Source organism: Antechinus flavipes, chromosome 6 (genome assembly GCF_016432865.1).
Source record: "Antechinus flavipes isolate AdamAnt ecotype Samford, QLD, Australia chromosome 6, AdamAnt_v2, whole genome shotgun sequence".
NCBI classification, from domain to species: Eukaryota; Metazoa; Chordata; class Mammalia; order Dasyuromorphia; family Dasyuridae; genus Antechinus; species Antechinus flavipes.
In genome coordinates, this window is record NC_067403.1 from 116079831 (window position 1) to 116100597 (window position 20767).

Consider the following 20767-nt stretch of genomic DNA (forward strand, 5'->3'; position numbering starts at 1 on the left):
TTATTGCCTAACACCATTCACTTTTGCATCTTTCAATGAGCCATCATTTTTTTTTTATTACAAGAATAAAGAAGAAGGGGAAACACTGTTCAGCAAAATATGACAAAATCTGTAATATTACATATATATAGCATAAGTCTATATATGAGAAAGGAGGATATGTGATTTGAGAATATTTTGGGTTTAACTTGGTCATTATAAAATAAAAATATTCATTTTAATTTATTCTTTCCATTTCTATTATTATAATCATTGTATATATTTTTCTTAGCTTTGTATTATAGTTTATCATCTCTCTTCCCCAATGATGGTCATCAAACTCACTATAAATATTTTGACGTATATGGAATTTTGGATTTTGCCATTAACCTCCTTTGTATATTTGTTCAATCAGTGGAATGTTAGTCAAAGGATGTGAATAATTCTGTCATTTCTTTCACAAAACTCCAATCAATTTTCAGGATGCTTTGACCAATAAAATATTCAAATATATTTTTTCTGTGCATTTACCTCATAATTATATTACATTAAGAAAATTTTGATAGTGAATTATCTAGGAATTATGAACATTTAAGACATGTATTTTATTCTACTTCAAAACAATTGGCTTTTTTTGTAATTATGCATTTTATTTCATGTATTTAAAAGAAGTATTATGAAAAAGATTCATGGCTCTCTAGATTGCTGAAACTGGAGTTGGGGAGTAATGTTCGGATGAATTTGAGGGACTAATTTTCAACTCAATAAAGAGTGGTGATTATGCCCCAGGCCAAGATCTTCCAATTGATTGAATTATAGGAGGAGATTACCATCTGGGAATTTTCCCTTTGAACCGGAGGGTGGGGCCCCTCCCAGAGGTAGGGAGGGGTTTAAGATATTTAGAATTTCTCTAATTCAGGTTCACCCTTTCCCACCCCCAAATTTTATATCAATAGGACTCAGTAAACAGTAGAAATGTATGGCAAGAGGGGAAAAGACCCAGCAATGTAATAAGAATGTGACTTCAGATCAGAACAACAGCATCTGGTTTTAACTAGGGATAGGAAACTACTGAGGCAGCCAGGTGACATAGACATAGAGTTAGGCCTGAAGTCAGGAAGGCCTAGTTTTAGATTCGACCTCAGATACTTACTAGCTGTGTGATTCTAAACAAATTATTTAAACTCATTTGCCTCAGTTTCCTCACCTACAAAATAAGTAAGAGAAGGAAACAAATCATTCCAATATCTGCCAAGAAAATTCTAAAACTCCATTTATGAGAATTCAAACTAAACAATAATATCGAAGCAAATTATCCCTTCTCCTCAAATAAGAAATCTATCTCAAATTCTTTTTTCTTCAAGAAATTATTATAGTGAAATGACACCTTAGGTAGTGGTTAATTCTACTTATTCTTAACCTTTACATGGTACCTTGTATTCTAAGATATCATTAGGATAGGAGCTCCTTCAGGACAGAAACTTTTGAACTTTGTAAACCTATCTTTTATACAGTTTTGTTGAGGTTGAGAAGATGACCCCAAAAGTTTGGCATCACAGACCAGTGTTGTGAGGTGTCACAAAAGAATTTGCAGGCTTGAACCCATTTCCCAGGCAAGGGGCAATTATACTGTAATTGCAATGCCATTATAAATGGGCTAAGATCCAAAAGAAATTATCAAGGAAACAGAAGCAAAGAGACACATTTATCCAGCTTTCTATCATTCACATGCTAATTCTATGCCAAGAAGAGCAATCTGGAATTTCGTTATCATGACTAACAGATTATTTATCTGACAGTCAACAATGAACTGAGGAATAGTCTATTGTCTCAGGAGTTTGATCTGTGGAAGCATCCTGAGGGCAGAAGCTTTCTGAGTGAGGAGTGGTCTATTAAGAATCAGAAATATTGGGCCTAGGAATTTCCTAATGCAGACTCCAAAGCTAGAAGATTTAGCATCACTGACTTATCCTTAGAAGAGAAGCCTAAAATCAGGGGACCACAAAATCTTACATTACATTGGTGTCCCACACAAAGTTAACAATTAACAAATGCTTGTTAGTCAACTACTGTAGTTTTTGCATATAACAGTAGGAATTATATCTTTTACTTCATGTTTTTCCTTGTATCTCATAAATGATAAGTCCTCAAGAAATAGTTTGTGTTAAATGAAAAAAGAAAGAAGGAAAAAATGTATAATTAGAATGAATTTTTAAAATTTGTGCTTATAAATATGCTTAAAATAAATTTGTGCCTTGACATATTTTAGCAGGAAATTCTTTGTTGTAGTTGTAAATTTTGAACAGGCCGCAGGGTTTTCCTTGGAGAAGAAATTAATGATAAAGCAATAGGGAGTTAAACGGAAGAAATAAAGGGGAAAAAAAACTAAATTAAAATAATTTTCAGAGAAAGAAAATTTTGAATTTCACAAAATAATAACATGAGGAATGTCATGAAAGAATTCTTTTAAAAAACAGGAGGAGAGGAAAGTTTGGACATTTATTTTGTCTGTCTTAATTTTAGAGATTGTAGTAAGTAACCTGAGGCAAACACTTCAACACTGCAAAGCACAAGCAATTACCCTTTTACTGAAGTGATTTCCACCTGAAAGGGATGGAAATTAGAAAATGAAAAGATAAAGAAGAGAATACCTTGGGAATATTGTGCCAGAGTGCGTATTTAAAACTCTAGTTGAGTAAATCTAATGGAGCAACATCTGGTAACAACAGTGGTGGAAAGAAAAAAAAAAAAAAAACACTCCTAGTTATTAAAAATAATGTGTGAGAATGTGTGAATTGTGAAAAGGGGACATTCATATTTTATAAAACTTCATCTGTATTACTTGCCATCAGGTATTGTATTTTATTCAGTCACCCCTCAGTTAAGTATTAAGTGGGCTTGAATTAAACAGACTTAATAAAAGTTTCAAAAATAGACTATTTTATGATAATATATATATGGATTCATGATAAAGCATTTTAATAAACATAAGGTCAGCACCTACTGAATATAATATTATTTAAAAATTAATTTTGTTTCTCCTTATCATTAACAAGTTTTGGTTTGAAAAAAATTTAAATAGACAAAGACTAATGTTTAACTAATTATTATAGATACAGCCCTCAATTTTAGGAAGTGTCTAGCTTAAATAGAAAGAAGTGTTGTTGTAGCTATACATTTTTCCTGTTAATAGAATAGATAAAAAGGAGAAGATAAATATTCAGTTAGACTGTTTTCATAGGCCAGCTAAAGTAGTCTGAATGATGATAAAGCATTGTAGCAGAAAGGGTCTTGGTCCTTCAAGTAATATTATTATACCTTAAGAATCATATATTTTAGTCAATGACTATAGTAATCTAGGGTGTGACAGGCCCCAAAACCCCTGCTTTTGAAGCATAAAACTCACTATTTGACAAAATCTTCTGGGAAAATTGAAAACTAGTATGGCATAAACTAGGCATTTACCTACACCTAACACCATATACCAAGATAAGGTCAAAATGGGTTCATGATCTAGAGATAAAGAGTGATATTATAAGCAACTTAGAAGAAGACTGGATAGTTTACCTTTCAGATCTGTGGAGGAGAAAGGAATTTATGACCAAAGAAGAACTGGAAATCATTACTAATCACAAAATAGATAATTTTGATTATATTAAGTTAAAAAGTTTCTGTACAAACTAAACTAATGCAGACAAGATTAAAAGGGAAGCAATGGATTGAAAATATATAGAGAATTGACTCAAATTTATAAGAATTCAAGCTACTCTCCAACTGATAAATAATCAAAAGATATGAACAGACAATTTTCAGATGAAGAAATTGAAACAATTTCTAGTCATATGAAAAGGTGCTCCAAATCATTACTGATCAGAGAAATGAAAATTAAGACAACTCTGAGAAACCATTATGCACCTCTCAGATTAGCTAAAATGAGAGGAAAAGATGATGAATATTGGAGGGCATGCGGGAAAATTGATATTCTAATACATTGTTAGTGGAATTCTGAACAGATCCAACTATTCTGAAGAGCAGTTTGGAATTATGCTCAAAGAGTTATCAAACTGTGCATATACTTTGATCCATCTACTGGGCTTATATTCCAAAGAGATCTTAAAGGAAGGAAAGGGACTCCCTTGGGCAAAAATGTTTGTGGCAGCCCTTTTTGTAGTGGCAAGAAATTGGAAACTGAATGGATGCCCATCAATTAGAGAATAGCTGAATAAGTTATAGCATATGAATGTTATGGAATATTATTGTTGTATGAGAAACAATCAGCAGGATGATTTCAGAGAGATTTGGAGAGACTTACATAAATTAATGCTAAGTGAAATGGCAGAACCAGGAGATCATTCTACACAGCAAAAAGAAGATTATATGATGATTAATTGTGATAGATATGGCTTTCTTCAACAATAAGATGATTCAGACCAAATCTATCAACAAATCAGGGGATTATCTTAATATATTGATCTAGTTTTTTCTTCATGCATCTTTTCCTTACCCATTAGATTTCCTACAATTTGATTTTTCAAAAATAAATTAGTGTTTCAGTATTTGCAGCCATATTTTTTGATTTTAAGAATTCTTATATTAACAAAATCTTCTGTATCTGGGATCTCTCTGGAATCACTTAAAATATGTAAGTTTTCCCAAAGAGGAATCTTGTTGGAATACACAGGAGAGCTGCTGAAATACATGGGAGCCACCTAACAGTGACTGCTGGAGATCCAACCCAGAATAGATTTCCTCTTGTGAGAGAATGATACAAGGAGACTGAGAGGCTGTTGCATTGTCTGACCTCTCTCCTCTTCCCTCTGCTGCCAATTTATCTCATTTCCAGTCCACAACACTTGTGTCAGCAAAGGCTACCTTGTAAACCCTTCCGAGACTATGATCCATAGTTGTGGAGACTCTTGGGGAATTGATCTGTCCCTTAACAGAATCTGACTCCTATTTTTTCAGTACTAGACTCAAATTTATATCTCTCTAAGAGACTCTAGTCAATACCACTCCATCAAATGGCAAAGGAGGAACTAATGTCAGGAAGAGTGAAAATATTTGTCTCTAGTCCCATATTTTCATGCTTTAGAGAGTATTTTAATACCTCTAACTCCTTAGATTTTTTTTTTTCCTTTGGTATTACAATGATGGGAATTCTGGACTAGCTTGTGAGCTGGACCAGCTTCTTCTTAGGAATTGTTAAGAAACAGCATATCCTATACTATAACATATTTAACATGTATGATACTGCCTACCATCTAGGGGAGGGGGTGGAGGGAGGGAAGGGAAAAGTCGGAACAGAAGTGAGTACAAGCGATAATGTTGTAAAAAATTACCCAGGCATATGTTCTGTCAATAAAAAGTTATAATAATAATAATAAAAAAGAAACAGCATATCCTGTTTCTATTGTCAGCTATGATGGGAATTCAAGTTTTCCTGGATTGTCTCAATGAGCGTATTTGAAGTAGCCTTGATGGAAGCTCAGTTTTCCCAAATTGTTTTATGAGACAGTTTCTTTCTTTTTTTTTTTAAATAGCTTTTTATTTACAAGTTATATGTATGGGTAATTTTACAGCATTGACAATTGCCAAACCTTTTGTTCAAATTTTTCCCCTCCTTCCTCTCCATCCCCTCCCCAGATGGCAGAATGACCAGTAGATGTTAAATATATTAAAGTATAAATTAGATACACAATAAGTATATATGACCAAACTGTTATTTTGCTGTACAAAAAGAATGAAGGAAATCCAAAATGCAGGCAGGCAAAAATATAGGGATTAGGAATTCAGTATAATGGTTCTTAGTCATTTCCCAGAGTTTTTTTTACTGGGCATAGCTGGTTCAGTTCATTACTGCTCCATTGGAACTGATTTATTTATGAGACAGTTTCAACATGTATCTTTTTACTTCCTAGATCCTAACCCCCACACCCCACCTCCTTGTTTTGTTGTGGTTGGTTGAGCCTGTGAGCTGTTCCATGTAATAATGGTAATATCTTTGTAACCTGTGATGGATGTCTTCTTATGGTTGCTTTTTGTCACTACTACATTATCCAAATCTAGTTCATATTATCACTTGTGCTCCCTTTATTACCACTTTAACAATACCTATTGAAATGTACTGAGGGATTAAATCAGTGGTTCCCAATATTTTAAGTCATGAGCATTTACTTTTGATGTCTAAAAATTTAATGGTTTCATATATATATATACATATTATTGGTAACCATCTATTGGAGAAAACATCTAATAACAATATTGTGAAATTAAGTACTTTAAAATAATTTACCCTCACAGCATAGCTTTTTCACTATTTTTGTTGTTTTCTTGCATTTTGTTTTCTTTCTCATTTTTTCTTTTTTGATCTGATTTTTCTAGTGCAGCAAGATAATTTTATAAATATGTATACATATATGGGATTTAGCATATATTTTAACATGTTTAACATATATTGTATCATTTACTATCTAGGGGAAGGGATGGAGGGACAGCTGGGAAAATTTGGAACACAAAGTTTTGCAAGGATTAATGTTGAAAAATTATTCATGCATATGTTTTGAAAATAAATGGCTTTAATAAAAATTAAATTAAATTTTTAAAAATCCAAATTTCCAAATTGAAAAAATAAAATAAAATAATGTACCATTAATTAAAATGACAATTTACAAAGTTTAATTCAATGCCTGCTAAAACAGATCTATTGACTGTATTACAATAATATCTATAATGAAAAACACCAGTGTACACAATGTAGTTTAAGATTTGTCATAGTGAATCATTTTGTTGGAGCTAAATAAATAGTAAAATGTCAATGCTCTTGTACATATGAATTTAATGATCTTTTAGCCTTCCATGAGCCCTTAAGAACCACTGACCTAAGTAAATTACTACATGTATATCTGCCTATTGTGATCTGAATAGTAAGCAATATTTCACAGCTTGGCTTTTTGTCTTGGCTGGGTAATTTTCTATAAATGCCCATTAATCTCATTTAGGAGGCTGCATAATATAAGAGTAGAATTCTCTATGCAATATCATTCATTCACACATAGGATTCTATATGCACTTCACCATGTATAGCAGATTCTTTTTAATTTTTTTTTTATTTAGAACATTGTATTATTTTGGAGAATACACCTATCACTCTATTTTGTGTCTTCTTTGATATGGAAAATTGAAAGATAATTAAAATAGACTGTTGTGTCTATCAAGAAAGACTCTATAGGATTTAAACATAGGCATAGGAGGCACCTCATTAAAAGAGTTAATTTTTAAAAAATAGAATCCTGTTTTGCTTTATGTTTCAGTCAATAAATAACGTGTGTATGTATGCATATATACATACATAGATTCATATATATATACATATATAAAATTTCATGACATGATATAATAATAAAAAGAGTTATTGTATGTAAAATTGCAAATCTATTATATATAACTTATTATTCATTTCAATTGTACAAAAAAATTATCATGTAATTTTAAAAAAAAAAATTTGTTCCTTCCCACCTCTTACTCCTTGCTATAGAGATAGCTACCATCAGACACAACTCTGTGTGTGTATATATATAAAATATTTTATATATACTTTATTTATCAATTATCAATTATTTATCAGTTCAGTTTATCAATGTATCATTATTCAGTTTTCGTTGGATGTAGTGTCTTTCTTCGTATGTCATTTATAGTTAGTTAAGTCATTTAAAATAGACACAGTTATTTGTTCAAAGTTGTTCTTGAAACAATATTGCTGTTACTGTATTGAGTGTTCTCTTAGTTCTGCTCATTTCATTCTTCAATATTTCATGCAAGACTTTAGATGTTTTCCTAAAATTATTGAGATCAGCAATTTCATAGCATCGTAGTATTCTTTCACAATCATAGGCCGCAAATTGTTGAGCTATTTTCTAATTGATGGGTATTATACTCCTTTAAATTTATTCACTGAAATTTATTTTTATTTCTGTTTTCTAGTTTTTTATGTCATCATCGTTATTTCAGTTATTTCATCCTTCCTTCCCTCCCAGAGAGCCATTCCCCATTTCAAAAATTTTTGAAAGGAAAAAATCAGCAGAACTGATTAATAAAATTGAAAATTTCTGAGTGTGTCTAATATATAATACCAATGGAACTCCTCCATCCAAACAGGTGAGTTGTGACTATTCTTTCATATCTTTCATTTGAATTATGTGTGATCTATCTATCTATATATATCTAAACATACACACATACATACATACACACATTTATGTCTGTATGTTTGTAGTTGTTCTTTCCAACAACGTTATTTTTGTTTAATATTAGTTTACTTCATTCTGTATCAGTTAAGATAGATACTTTTATGTTTCTCTAGATTTATCACCTCAGTTATTTCTATTTTTGTCATCTTTGCCAGTTTGTAGGATGTGAGAGGCTGTCTTGCTTAAGCATTTTTCTTATTATTAACGATTTGGAATATTTTTCCACATAGTTGTTGAAAATTTTACTTTAGAGATTCTTCTTTAGAGAACCCTTTGTTCATATTCTTAAACCACTTATCCATTAAGAAATAGCTATTAATCATCTAAATATTTATTGTTTTTATCATTTGGATACCAAATCCTTATCAGATAAATACCATACAAAGATTTTGTTTTTATTTGACCACTTCCTTTCTTATCCTGAATATATTAATGTTGTCTGTATTGAAGTTATAAAGTTTCATGCAATGAAAGTTACTTATTTTATTTTTTGAAATGGACTTTATCTCATGTTTAGTCAATAATATATCTCCTGACATAGTTGTTAAGGTATCTAATCTGTTTTTCCTGTCTTTCTAATAGTGTGAGCTTCAGTATTAATGTATCATAACCATTTAAAATGTATCATGGAGTATAGTATAAGGCATTGGTATTACTCTAATTTTTGCCAGAGTGCTTTCCAGTTTTTCCAGCAATTTTTATCAAATAAGGAGAATTTACCTAGTTAATTTATGTGTTCTACATTATCAAATACCGGGCCATTGAGCTCCATTATTTCTGATTCTTTCTTGTCTAGTTTATTTCATTAAACTGGCTCTTTTTTTAATTTTTTTTCACTAAAACCCAGGTGATTCCTGTTTTATAACATTGTTTGAGATAACAGAAGTGTTATTCCTTCTTTATGCCTACTTCTTTTTCATCCTTTCCTTGATATTCTGGATTTTTTTGTTTTTTTTAAATGAATTTTGTTATAATTTTGTAATTTTATGTTTTACCCAGTTAAAATTATTAAGGACCACAGAGAACTTTTTTTGTTGTACGTGGTTGTATATATCTATTTACAACATATTAGAAATAAAAACTGATCAAATAATATACAAATATAAATATATATTCATTTAAATAGCAAACTCAATATATATGAACATATTTTATCAAAAAACCCTATATTTTTCAAAAACAAAAAAGACAGTGAAGAAAGTATAGTTTTTATATTTGGAGGTAAATTATTTTTATGTCTGGATGAATAGAAGACAATTGGATGCTCACATAAGCTTTTGTATCCAAACTGTTGCCATGTTATTTTAGTTGAAACACACACACAAATGTGTGTGCATGTGTGTGCATTTGTAATCTAGCCTCAGATAAGTTATTTGAAAATGGCAAGAGTATTGTATAGGTAAAAAAAATCTACTTATTATAATGAAAATAATTTTGGTTTCCTAGAGTCTTTGAGGATCTCCAAGTTCATCAAGTATACTTTCATAACTTTTGATCTTATCAAATAACCTTGTTGAAAAGTATTTCAGCATCTGGATTAGAATACAATTCTCTTACCAATCCAGTCCAATCATTTCATTTTGAAAATGAATACATTTTGACTCAGATAAAATAATTGCTTTCCAAGGGTTACACAATTAGTAAAAGATTAGGAGCTTGACTTTGACTTAGTTCCTTTGGCTTTAAATTCATATTTATTTCCACTATGTCACATTGCTGCCTTTTTTTAGGTCCCAGTAAACTGTATAATCTCAACAATTGATCAGAACTGGAAGTTGGTTAATAGAACTACTTAACTAAAACAAAATGCACAAATAAAACAAAATAAAATTACTTATGAGATAAAAAGTCTTAATTTAAAAAACTGAATTAAAATATATTCATTAATGTGCTATATATATAGAGAGAGAGATATAGATATATAACATATATGCACACATACATAAATTCACATTCATATATACATATGAAATGAGGTCAATCTCGAGGTACATTTCCAGTGATCTCAAAAATGTATGTAGATTATTTTATTCTTTATTTGTGTTGTGTCCTATGCAGTGCCAAACCCAAGATTGCCAAGAGAGTCTAGAAAAAGTTCGAATTAACAAGTTCACTCTTTCCACAGGGAATTGTCTAATTAAAAAACTAAACTTCTCCAGTTGAACAAGATGATGAAACTTCTATATTATGTAAATTGCAATTTAAAACCATATTTTTATTTCTTTTTTCCTTCCTAACATATTTTAAAATTTTTAAGCTTCCTTGGTTTCTATGAACCAGATTTAAAAATTAGTGATTTTGTTTAGGATAGGATTTTTTTATTATATCCATAATATTTTAGGATCAAGTGAATATTAATGAAGCAGGAAAATGCTAGAACCGTGGACCTATTTCTGATTATGACTCCCATTGCTTACATAATTGATTTCTTTTTTCACCATCATAATTAAGTATGGTATAATGTTTTGAGATCCAGAGATGAGGTTAATAAATGAGACAGTGAAAACTTTTCCATAGCATTAGAATATTCATAGTTTGATTTTACATGTCAGATGTCTTTAAAGTTCAAACATATTATATATTTAATTAAAATGTACAATAAGATGACATGAAAAGAAAATATGAAGAATGTTGAAGAGGGCAAGAATTCTGAAAAGGTTTACTTAAAATCCAGAACAGCAGGGTATTTATAGTTAAGTATCTACTCAATATGAGATGATGGTTCTCTAAGCACATACTTAATGTAATGTAATTATGTAACCAATCTAGTTGGCATGTATTTAGGGTAATATGGTCATGTAATGTTCTACAGTTATGCATGCTCAGTGTGATGTAGTGATGTAATCATACTGAAGTATTTAAGGGAGTCTCAGAGACAGAAAGCTCTCTCAGCCACAGCTCTCAGCCACAGACACAAGAGAAGATCCCAGATTCCAGACTTCATCTTTGATCAGCCACATAGCAGCTCTCTCCTGCCTCCTTTACTCCTCCACTAAGACCAAGGCCTCAGGATTATCCTGAGTAGGATTCTTGGTGAGATCATATACAAATCAGCTCCATTTTAATCAGAAACACAGGGCCTTGCAAAGCAGGGCACAAATCAGCTCGACTGACTCGATCAGCCAAGTTCAAAGGAGACATCTCCTGTGACCTAGAAATAGAATGAGTATAAAAATAGACAAGCAGGAAGCTTTGGTAAGGGCAAAACTAGTCACTTTTGGTTTTTAGCTGAAATGGGGCAAATACTAAAAAAAGAATTCCCCCATCCCAAGGGAAGCATGTGGAATTCAGTTAGGTTAATAAAGAAGCAAGATTTGTTGATAATAATGGAAACAGATCAATGGACTCTTAAATATATTAGAGTGCATGTCTCCTTGGTTCTCTAAGGAAGAAAAATTAGAGCCAGATATGTGGGAACTAGTGGGAGAGCAACTGATTGAATATTATGCAGCTATGGGTCCTGATTCAATTCCTAAAGAAACATTCCTTATTTAAAATATAATACAATTGGCTTTAAAGAATTCCACAACTTCTTAAAAAAAAAAAAAACGGAAAAGTTCTAAGGAGAACAGCCAGAAAAGGAAGTATGAGGAGAAAGAGGAGGAGGGGGATGGTACAGACAAAGCAGCTGAAAAGCATGGAATATTGGATTTTAAGTGCCATACCTATAAACTTATTAAAGAGTATGATGGTTCTCATTTTCACAACTCATTTACATCCAAGCAGGTGTCCTTAGGGCATTGCCCATCTCCTGACCCTCCCCTTCAATTCCTCCTTCCTGGGTGGAGGGAGGAGGAGGGGGAAGGGCAGTGACACCATCAGCACCACTCATTCAGGAGCTTTGTCTACCCCCTATGACAGGAATACAAAGGGCACTTATAAATCTAAAAATGAAGAACAGAATATATCTGATTTAAAATTAGAAGCCTACCCTGTGATTGGAGAGTTTGACTCTTCAGGTCAAGAAAAAAGAAAATTCATCTTGTTTAATCTAGAAATTATCAAAGGTCTGAAAAAACATTAGCACTCTTTATGGGTCTACATCATTTTATGTTAAGATGTTATTAGACAATTTGGCTTTTGAAGTTTTAACCTCTAATGATTGGAAATCTATAGCAAGGACATGTTTAGAACCTGGACAAAACTTATTGTGTCTTTCTGAGTATAGTGAACTCGATAGAATACAAGCCCAAGGAAATAGGCAACCTGGAGTTAATATACCAGTCACCTCTGACCAACTAACATGTGTAAGTCAATACACAGACACTTTAGCGCAGATTAATTATCTTTTGACAGCATATGAACAGATTGATTCTGCTGCTGTCAAAGAATGGGGCACCCTTCCAGGAAGACAAGATAGAGGAGAAGCCTTCATGAAAATAGTGCAAGGTCCAAATGAGCTCTTTGCTGATTTCGTAGGATGTCTACAGATAGCTGTCATACAAACTATTGGTGAAAATATAGCAACAGAAATTACGATAAAACAACTTGCTAAAGAAAATGCTAATGAGGTTTGTAGAAGAATTACACTAAGACTACACAATGATGCTCCTTTGGAGGTGATCATAAGATGCTGTGCCACAGTGAGCACAAATACCTTTTATACCCAGGCTATGATGCAGACTTCTCAAGATCTGAACATGGGGATACAGGGTCCCTTTTGGCAAGGGACTTCCATAGAAACTCGTCAATGCTTTCAATGTGGTAAAGTGGGGCATATGAAAGTTCAATGTTGGCATAAAGATAGAGTGACAAAACAAGACCCAAAACCCCATGTTCAAAATGCAACAAAGGCTTCCATTGGGCATTAGAATGTAGATTGAGTCAGGGAAATAGAAAGTAGAGCTTGCTCTAGAGTCCCAGGCCAAAAAAAAAAAAAAAATAGTTGGGGCATGATGGCAGCTGATGTTACACACAGAGACTTTTTAGAAGTTCAATACTCCCACATGATCAATCACCCAAGAAGCAACCTGATGGGAGAAAGGGATTACAATTGATGAGAATAGAGTTGTATGCAGCTGTGACTACTGTGATATCCCCTGGAGAAGTGAAATCTGTTCCTGTCCAGTCTATGGATCCTTTACCTCTAAGCATATTAGGCTTGACCATTTCACTTCCTGAGAGTTCTTACAAAACAATGTCCATCCATACACTGATTTGGGAAACTGGGAAATCTGTAGCTAATATCCCAATCACTAATACAGGTAGGCGACACGTGATATTACCCAGGAGGGTACTACTACTCAGGAGGAGTAGTAGGTTTACTGATACAGACTCCTAATAGACAATCTGTTGATAACCAGATTTTGACTGCCAATAGCAGAATCCAGGAATATTCTAGATTGCAGCTGTTACAACTGACCATCCTATGCTATCTATGTAAATGGCATACCATTGAAAGGGTTGGTAAACATGAGAGCAGATTGTACAGTCATTAGATTTGTCAATTGGTCCAGTCATTGGCCAAAGATTAAGGCAGACATCTATTTGTCTGGCATAGGAGGATCAATAACAGCTGAAGTTAGTGTTACTCCTTTGAGATTGATATTTGAAGGTGAATCAGGAGCTTTTATTTCTTTTATAGTTGAAAAAAACTCCATCAATCTATGGGGAAGAAACATCTTACAACAGTTAGGATTACAATTCAGTACTTCGGTTTTTTAGACAGGACTGCTGTTGAAGGCCTCTCACCTGTTCCCATTCAGTAGAAAACTGATACACCAGTGTTGGTAAAACAGTGGCCCTTAACAAGTGAAAAAATTCAGGCCTTATTAAATATAGTATAGGAGCAACTTGACCAAGAGCAAGTAAGAAAGCATCAAGGTAAGATTTATATCTTGCATGTCCACTCTCATAGTGGACCTTCAGGTTCTACTGTTTATGGAAATTCAAAGGTAGTTAGCCTTCTAACTATGTGAGCTAATTCTCCTTTATTTCAGGCAGCCCAAGGATCTCATTCTAAATATTATCATGCTTTTTGAGCTTTATGTTGGCAACTTGGATAACAAAAGAGGAAGCTAGGAACATAGTAAAAGACTGTACAGTTTGCCTTCCTTTCCATGCTCCTATGCTCCCTTCAGGGAAGAAACCTTGTGGTTTAAGACCCAATGAAATTTGCCAAATGGATGTGACTCATTATAAATATTTTGGTCATCTGTTCTATCCATATTGTAGTAGACACTTTTTTTAGGATTTACTTTTTCAATATCAGCAGCAAAAGAGACTGCCTGAGTAGTCACTGAATTCCTTATACAAGCTTTTGCAATTATGGGTATGCCACAAGAAATAAAAACAGATAATGGACCTGAATATACTTTTAAACATTTTGCACACTTTTGTGCATAGTATCAGATTTTACATACCACTGGCATGTCTTTTAATCCTCAAGGACAGGCAAAAATAGAGAGGAGAAACAGAGACATCAAGATGCTCCTCCAAAAACAAAAGAAAGGGAGAGCTACAGGTAACCCTAGAGAACTTTTAAATTTAGCTCTTTACACTATTAATTTTTTTAAATTTTTTATAAAGATGCACTGTCTCCAGCAGACAGGTTTTATACTCACCAGAAGCGCAGTGTCTAATGTGAGCAGCTCCACTATCTTTAGATTATCGCCAGGTGAAGTGGAGAGATAACAGAAAGTGGCAAATGGAAGGGATCAGATAGGTTAACTGCTTGGTGGAAAAGATTTCTTTGTATCTCTACAGATGGAGAAGGAATTAGATGGGTGCAAATGAGCCGTATTCACCTTGTCCAGTGAAGAGAGACTGAAAAGACCCGTGAAATGAGGGAGAATACCCAAGAAACATCAGATGGTTCCATCTCTGACTATGACTACCACTGAAAAAATATGGCTATTAACCCTATGAATATGGCAATTGACTCATGAATATCAACAATTGTTGATGAGACTACTACAGGACTTCAAAATCTGCAGGAATCATTGATTCCCTGACACATTATGAAACTATTGCAGGATTTTAAAACTTGCAGGAACCATGAGCTGATTTGAATAGAACCTCAGCTAGAGCCCCATGCTCGGTGCCAAAATGTAATGTTCAGGCTAGCTTTCTGGAGGTCCTCTGGAAGGGCCTTGGTCTCAGCAGGAGTCACCACAAGGATAGACAAGAATAGAGTCCAAAGTCTTTATTGTCTCTTTCACAGTCCATGTCTGTCATAGTTTGACCTAGTCTCAGTCTGATCCAGTCTCCTCCAGCAGTCTGATAGTCTGCCAGTCTTGACCAGTCTCCATCTGAGTCTGACTTTGTCCCTAGTTTAAATACCCTAATTACATAATAATTACATCATTACAGTATACTGAGTATAAGCCAACCTAGAGTGATTATATTATTATATCAAACTAGAGTGATTATATCATTATATCAAACTAAAGTGATTATATCATATCATACTAAATACATGTGAACTAGAGAACCATTATCTCATCAATTCAACTGAGTTAACACCTTGTTTCAAGTATACTTCTCCAGAGTTCTGGCCCTCTACAAAAACATTCAGAAACATCCCCCAGATTAGTTGGTCAAATACAACTCAGGATCTTTTATTTTCCATCTTTAACAACTCAAATGATAATCTAAGAAATATTATTAAATGAACTTAGACATATATTAAGCCAGAGCTGAGATTTTGTCAATATCTCTATTCTCTAAACCTTCTCTAAACTTCTTTTAACGTTTAACTTTCTTACTTGAAATCTGTTTATAAGTATTTCTTTGTAACAACATATACAATGGAAATATTTTTTTCCACATATAGTATCCACAAAGATACTATATAATCATAGTAATGGAAATAAATCACTTTAATTAACCTAATTAAGAAGAATCATTTTAAATTAGTTATTTTTCTTATTTTACCTATTATATATTTGTATATTAGCAAAAATTTTTATGGAGAAAATAGGAAATACATTTCATTGCTCTTGATAATGTATTTTTAAATACAAGCACATATTTTAGTGACCATCACTTGAAACTTAGAGCTATATTGGTTAAACTGGACCTGAAATTTCATCTGCAGAGTAAGTTTCCCATGAAGAACTTTCTCTAGAAATCTTCTTACCATCTTGTTCAATTTCCTTTGATGTCTATGTAATTGCATGCAACTTATGAAGTTAATTTCATTTTAATCAGATTTTCTCTAATTGTAGCCTCTTGCTTCCCTTTATTACTTCCTCCAAAAGAGTCTTCTTTGCATACTCTCAAATTTATAGTCACAAAGACATATGCATGGATATATATATATATATATATATATATATATACATATATATAATATGTATATTTATACATGTGTATATACACACATATACACAGAGTATTTATATGTTAGAAAGATGTACATTAAATGAATATTTTTAGAGAAAACTATCAGTTTTAAAATATTCATTTTCTATGAAAGAAAGTTTAAACTGGTCAAAATGAATTGCATCAAAAAAGATGGAGGGATCTCAGTACAGCTATTTAATCTTCCCCTATCCTATTTTGCAGGTGAAGATATTGAGATCTAGAAATATTGCCAAGCAAGTGATAATAATCGGAAGCAGACTCTGAATGCACATCTTTTCACTCCAAAGGGAGAGCTTTTTTCCATCATAGCAATCTGCAATTATAATAGAATAGCATTCAGTAGCTCTACAAAGCATTCATATTTTGATAAGATTTATGTATTACTACAAAGAAGTTTAAAAATATATAGTCAAATTCAATTGCTCATATTATATATTCTTTATGGTAATATACTTTATAAAAGAAAACCATTTCTGCTAGGGAAAAAATAAAGTGAACCCTTCAATAAAGACAAAATGCATTATAGTTCAATAATAATGGTTTTTTCCCCTCTTTATATTATCTTTTGCCAAAATTTATAATTCTAAAGTTCTTCATTTTTACCAAGGTTGGATAATGCTGAATGATATAATAGCTTTCTATGACAAGGTATATACTAAGAGTAAAACTTTATTTATAGCTTCCAATTCTCTAGTGTTCTAGTGTCCAGAAGGAGGTGATGCCAGCTCAGAAAATCTACTCCTATGAAGCAATCAGTCTCAATCTACTTTTGTACTTCTACATCATGTGAATGGACAACATAAGAAAACACTGGTTAGGTAGCATATAAATTATGTGCACAAGTGAAAATATGGCCCAGAGATGAAATTAAAATACCCTAAATAACAGTAGGTTCCTCATATTATCATTTAAAAATCTGCTGGGGCCATCTGGAAGGTCCAGATTTGCTAGCAATCTTGAGTTAGTTTATTTACACTCTAAGGGATAGGGCTATGTTCCGTCAGATGGTGTGAATTTAATGCAGCTGGTATGACTCTCTATGCACAGTCATGCCTATAAACAAGATGTTTCATCTAAGAGCATCTAGGGGAATAGATTCCAGTCACCTTACTGCCATAGAGTTTTACCCACAAAACCATGTGAATGGCTCTCATGGGGCTTTCCTATTACCACACAGTCAGCTGGTCTCAGCAGACTCTCTTGTTGTTTTCTTTGCAAAGTAATTTGTCTTAAAGATACCCAAAGGGAACTGTTCTAAGCCAATTAAAGATGTCTTATACTCCAGCATATTCCTAAGCAGGCATCCACTGCTTGCTTTTTTGGTATGATTCAAGATCATTCTTACTTTTAATGATACAGTAACTTCATTCCATTCACTATTTATAAAAATACGAAAACATGAGCAAAAGAGAATTATATGTTTCAAATAATAGTTTAAAAATGTGACATCTGTGAAATTAGATATAAGTTATTGAATATGTTTAAATTATAAGCACAAGTGGTTAAAACATAAAACAAACAAAAAAAAAACCTAAAGATTTCTACTTTCTGCCCAAGTCATTTAAATCTTTCAGAAGAAATGTTTATTAATATTTTCCTTTTAAATGCAATACAAACACATTTTCACAAAACCATGGCAAAGTGCTCTATTTCTTAAAACCTTCTGATTGCACATTAGAGATAGAATACTTTTACAACTGTCTAGCATTTTAAAGTGCTGAACAATGATACAATCAAAAAACACAATTCATGATGGCAATAAAATTCGTCTTCATAGTATTCATTAAGCACCCTAACTTTATGTGTTATCTTTTATAGTAAAAAAATTTCCTATGGAAAGTCAGTTAATAGGTAATTCATACTTATCTACAAAGGAAGAAGGGGTTATTTTACAGAAAGACAATGCAAATATATCCTACACAGGGAAACTCACCTACTTAACGCATTCCTGAAAATGGACAATTTGCCATAAACTTTAGAATGATATATCCAGGGCCTACTTTCACAAATAACTAAAATTTATTTTTCTCTACACTCTGAAGTGATATTCATAATGAAGAGAAAATAATGAGGAGTCAGAAGAAAACCTCATCTAAATGACACTACATTTCCATTTGCTTTGCATTGGTGACATTGGCTTAGTTAGAGACTATGTATTAGAATGGAATGACAAAATCAAAGAGCCTGTGTTTTTGAATCTTAGCTCCATCCTTCATTTACAATTGGTATAATCATAGGCAAATTAAGACATTTCTCTGAGAACAGTTTTTGTCATTCCGTAGCTCACAAAGTTGCTATAATAAGAGATCCTTGTAAACTGCAGAATTATTTTATAAAGGATTATTATTGATTAGAGTATCAACAATGAAGTTGTTAAGACCTGGATTCAAATGCTCCCTCTTACTTGTTATATTACCAACTCTGACATCATGATCCATAAAACTCCTTAAGTTGTTATTTTAGATATTTGTTGATGTGTATATGTGGAGGCAACATCTACAGAGGGAATTCCATACATAAGTGAGATTACTGGAATGGCCCATAATAATAAATGGAATAATAGTAATGATGATGATGATCGTAGCATAGCATATTCATACCACTTCAAAATTTGGAAAATAATTTATGATATTATCTCATTTTATCCTCATAAAAATCCTGGGAAGCAGGTATGAATATTAACCTAATTTTTACAGATGAGTAAGTCGAGATAGAATACAATTAAGTGACTTGTCTAAGATAATACATCTAGTAAATATCTGAGGATGCATTTGAAATTGAGTCTTCCTTACTCCAAGTCTAGCACTTTATTCCACATAATAGAATGGTTTCCTAATATGTATTTTTTTTTTAAATGGACCATATGGCCTAGTGTATATCTGAGTCAAAACATTATGTTAACCAAGTTGTATTTTCCACCCATTACACTGTACCTTAACTGCACAAACATGGGAAAATCACAAAGGTTATGAATAATGACATTTTGGTCAAAAAAATGAAATTAAACCTCTCAAAAATACTAAAAAGTGTTATTTTATTAAGATTGATAGAAAGTATTAAATAAAGTCTCCCTCCAGACAGTGGCAATAACAGTTCTATGTAAAGAAAAAGAACTCATAATTTCCTCAAGACTTTTTTCCCTTTAATACTTTGTTGTCATTGGAAACAAACAAATGATCAAATGTAAAAAATGAAATGATGAATGAATAATTACATATATAAATAACCAAATAAATAAAATAAACAGTCTTTGCCCCCAAGGAAATAACACTCTATTAAGAAAAAAACATTTTGTACATTTTTTAAATGTAAGCTCTGCACAAAATGAGTGCCATGTTTTGAAAAGGAAAAATAAATAACTGGGGTAATTAGCAAACCCACATAGTGGAGGGCACTTGAGTGGAACCTTGAAGAAAGTCAGATATTCTAAGAGACCTAGATGAGGAAGGAGATGACTTGACACCCCTGGGAGAGTTTTTATAAAGACTATGTGACAATAGATGTAATGTTAACCTTGTAATTTTTGGGAGTGACAATATAGACTTGTTGAAGCTTCTTGACCAGGAGATTGGTATAGTTAGTCATGCTTTAGAAATAGCACTTTGGTGGATACATAGAAAATATATTTGGAAAGAGATTAGAAGCAAAAGGTCTGTACTTTGGTCGTGTCTGTTAGAGTGAAAAGAAGAGAACAGATTAGAAATTAGGATAAGATGCATGAGATGCTGATTCAAGATTCAGATGCTGATTGGATATTGGGAGGAAGAAACGAAGGTAGGACAGACAGACAGAAAAACAATCAGAGACAAACAGAGAGAAAGACAAAAAAGTTAAAGATGATTCAGAGTTTGTGAACTTGTATGATATGACTGGTAGAAATAGAGAAACTAGGAGAAGGGTTGGGTTTAGAAAGAATAATGAGTTCTGTTCAATTATCCCATTTAGAAATGCCTCTGGAACATCTTGAGGAAATTGGTATCCTCACACTGGAATTTTTGAAAGAGATGAGTTCAAATGCCTCCCTTTTATCTCTGGGATCAAATATGTCTTCTGTGCATTTAAAACATTTTCCAACACGACCCTTCATCTTTTATCAGTCTTCTAGGTTATTCTATCTTTGCTCCAGGTATACTGGATTACTTGGTTATTCCTCATAATTGCTCTGTTTTCTACTTCTGTGTTTTTCAGTTGACTGTCCCTTATACCTGATCTTTTCTGGCCCTTCACCTCCACCT

At 32.6% G+C, this 20767-nt stretch overlaps 1 long non-coding RNA gene across 1 annotated transcript in view; it reads left to right on the forward strand.

Annotated features, from left to right (window-relative positions):
• Nucleotides 1-8128, forward strand: part of LOC127540172 (uncharacterized) — a 135119-nt gene extending 126991 nt beyond the window's left edge. Inside the window, exon 3 of the long non-coding RNA XR_007948105.1 lies at nt 7960-8128. This is a non-coding gene — a long non-coding RNA (uncharacterized LOC127540172). The remainder of the gene's footprint in view (nt 1-7959) is intronic.
• Nucleotides 8129-20767: the final 12639 nt, after the last annotated feature.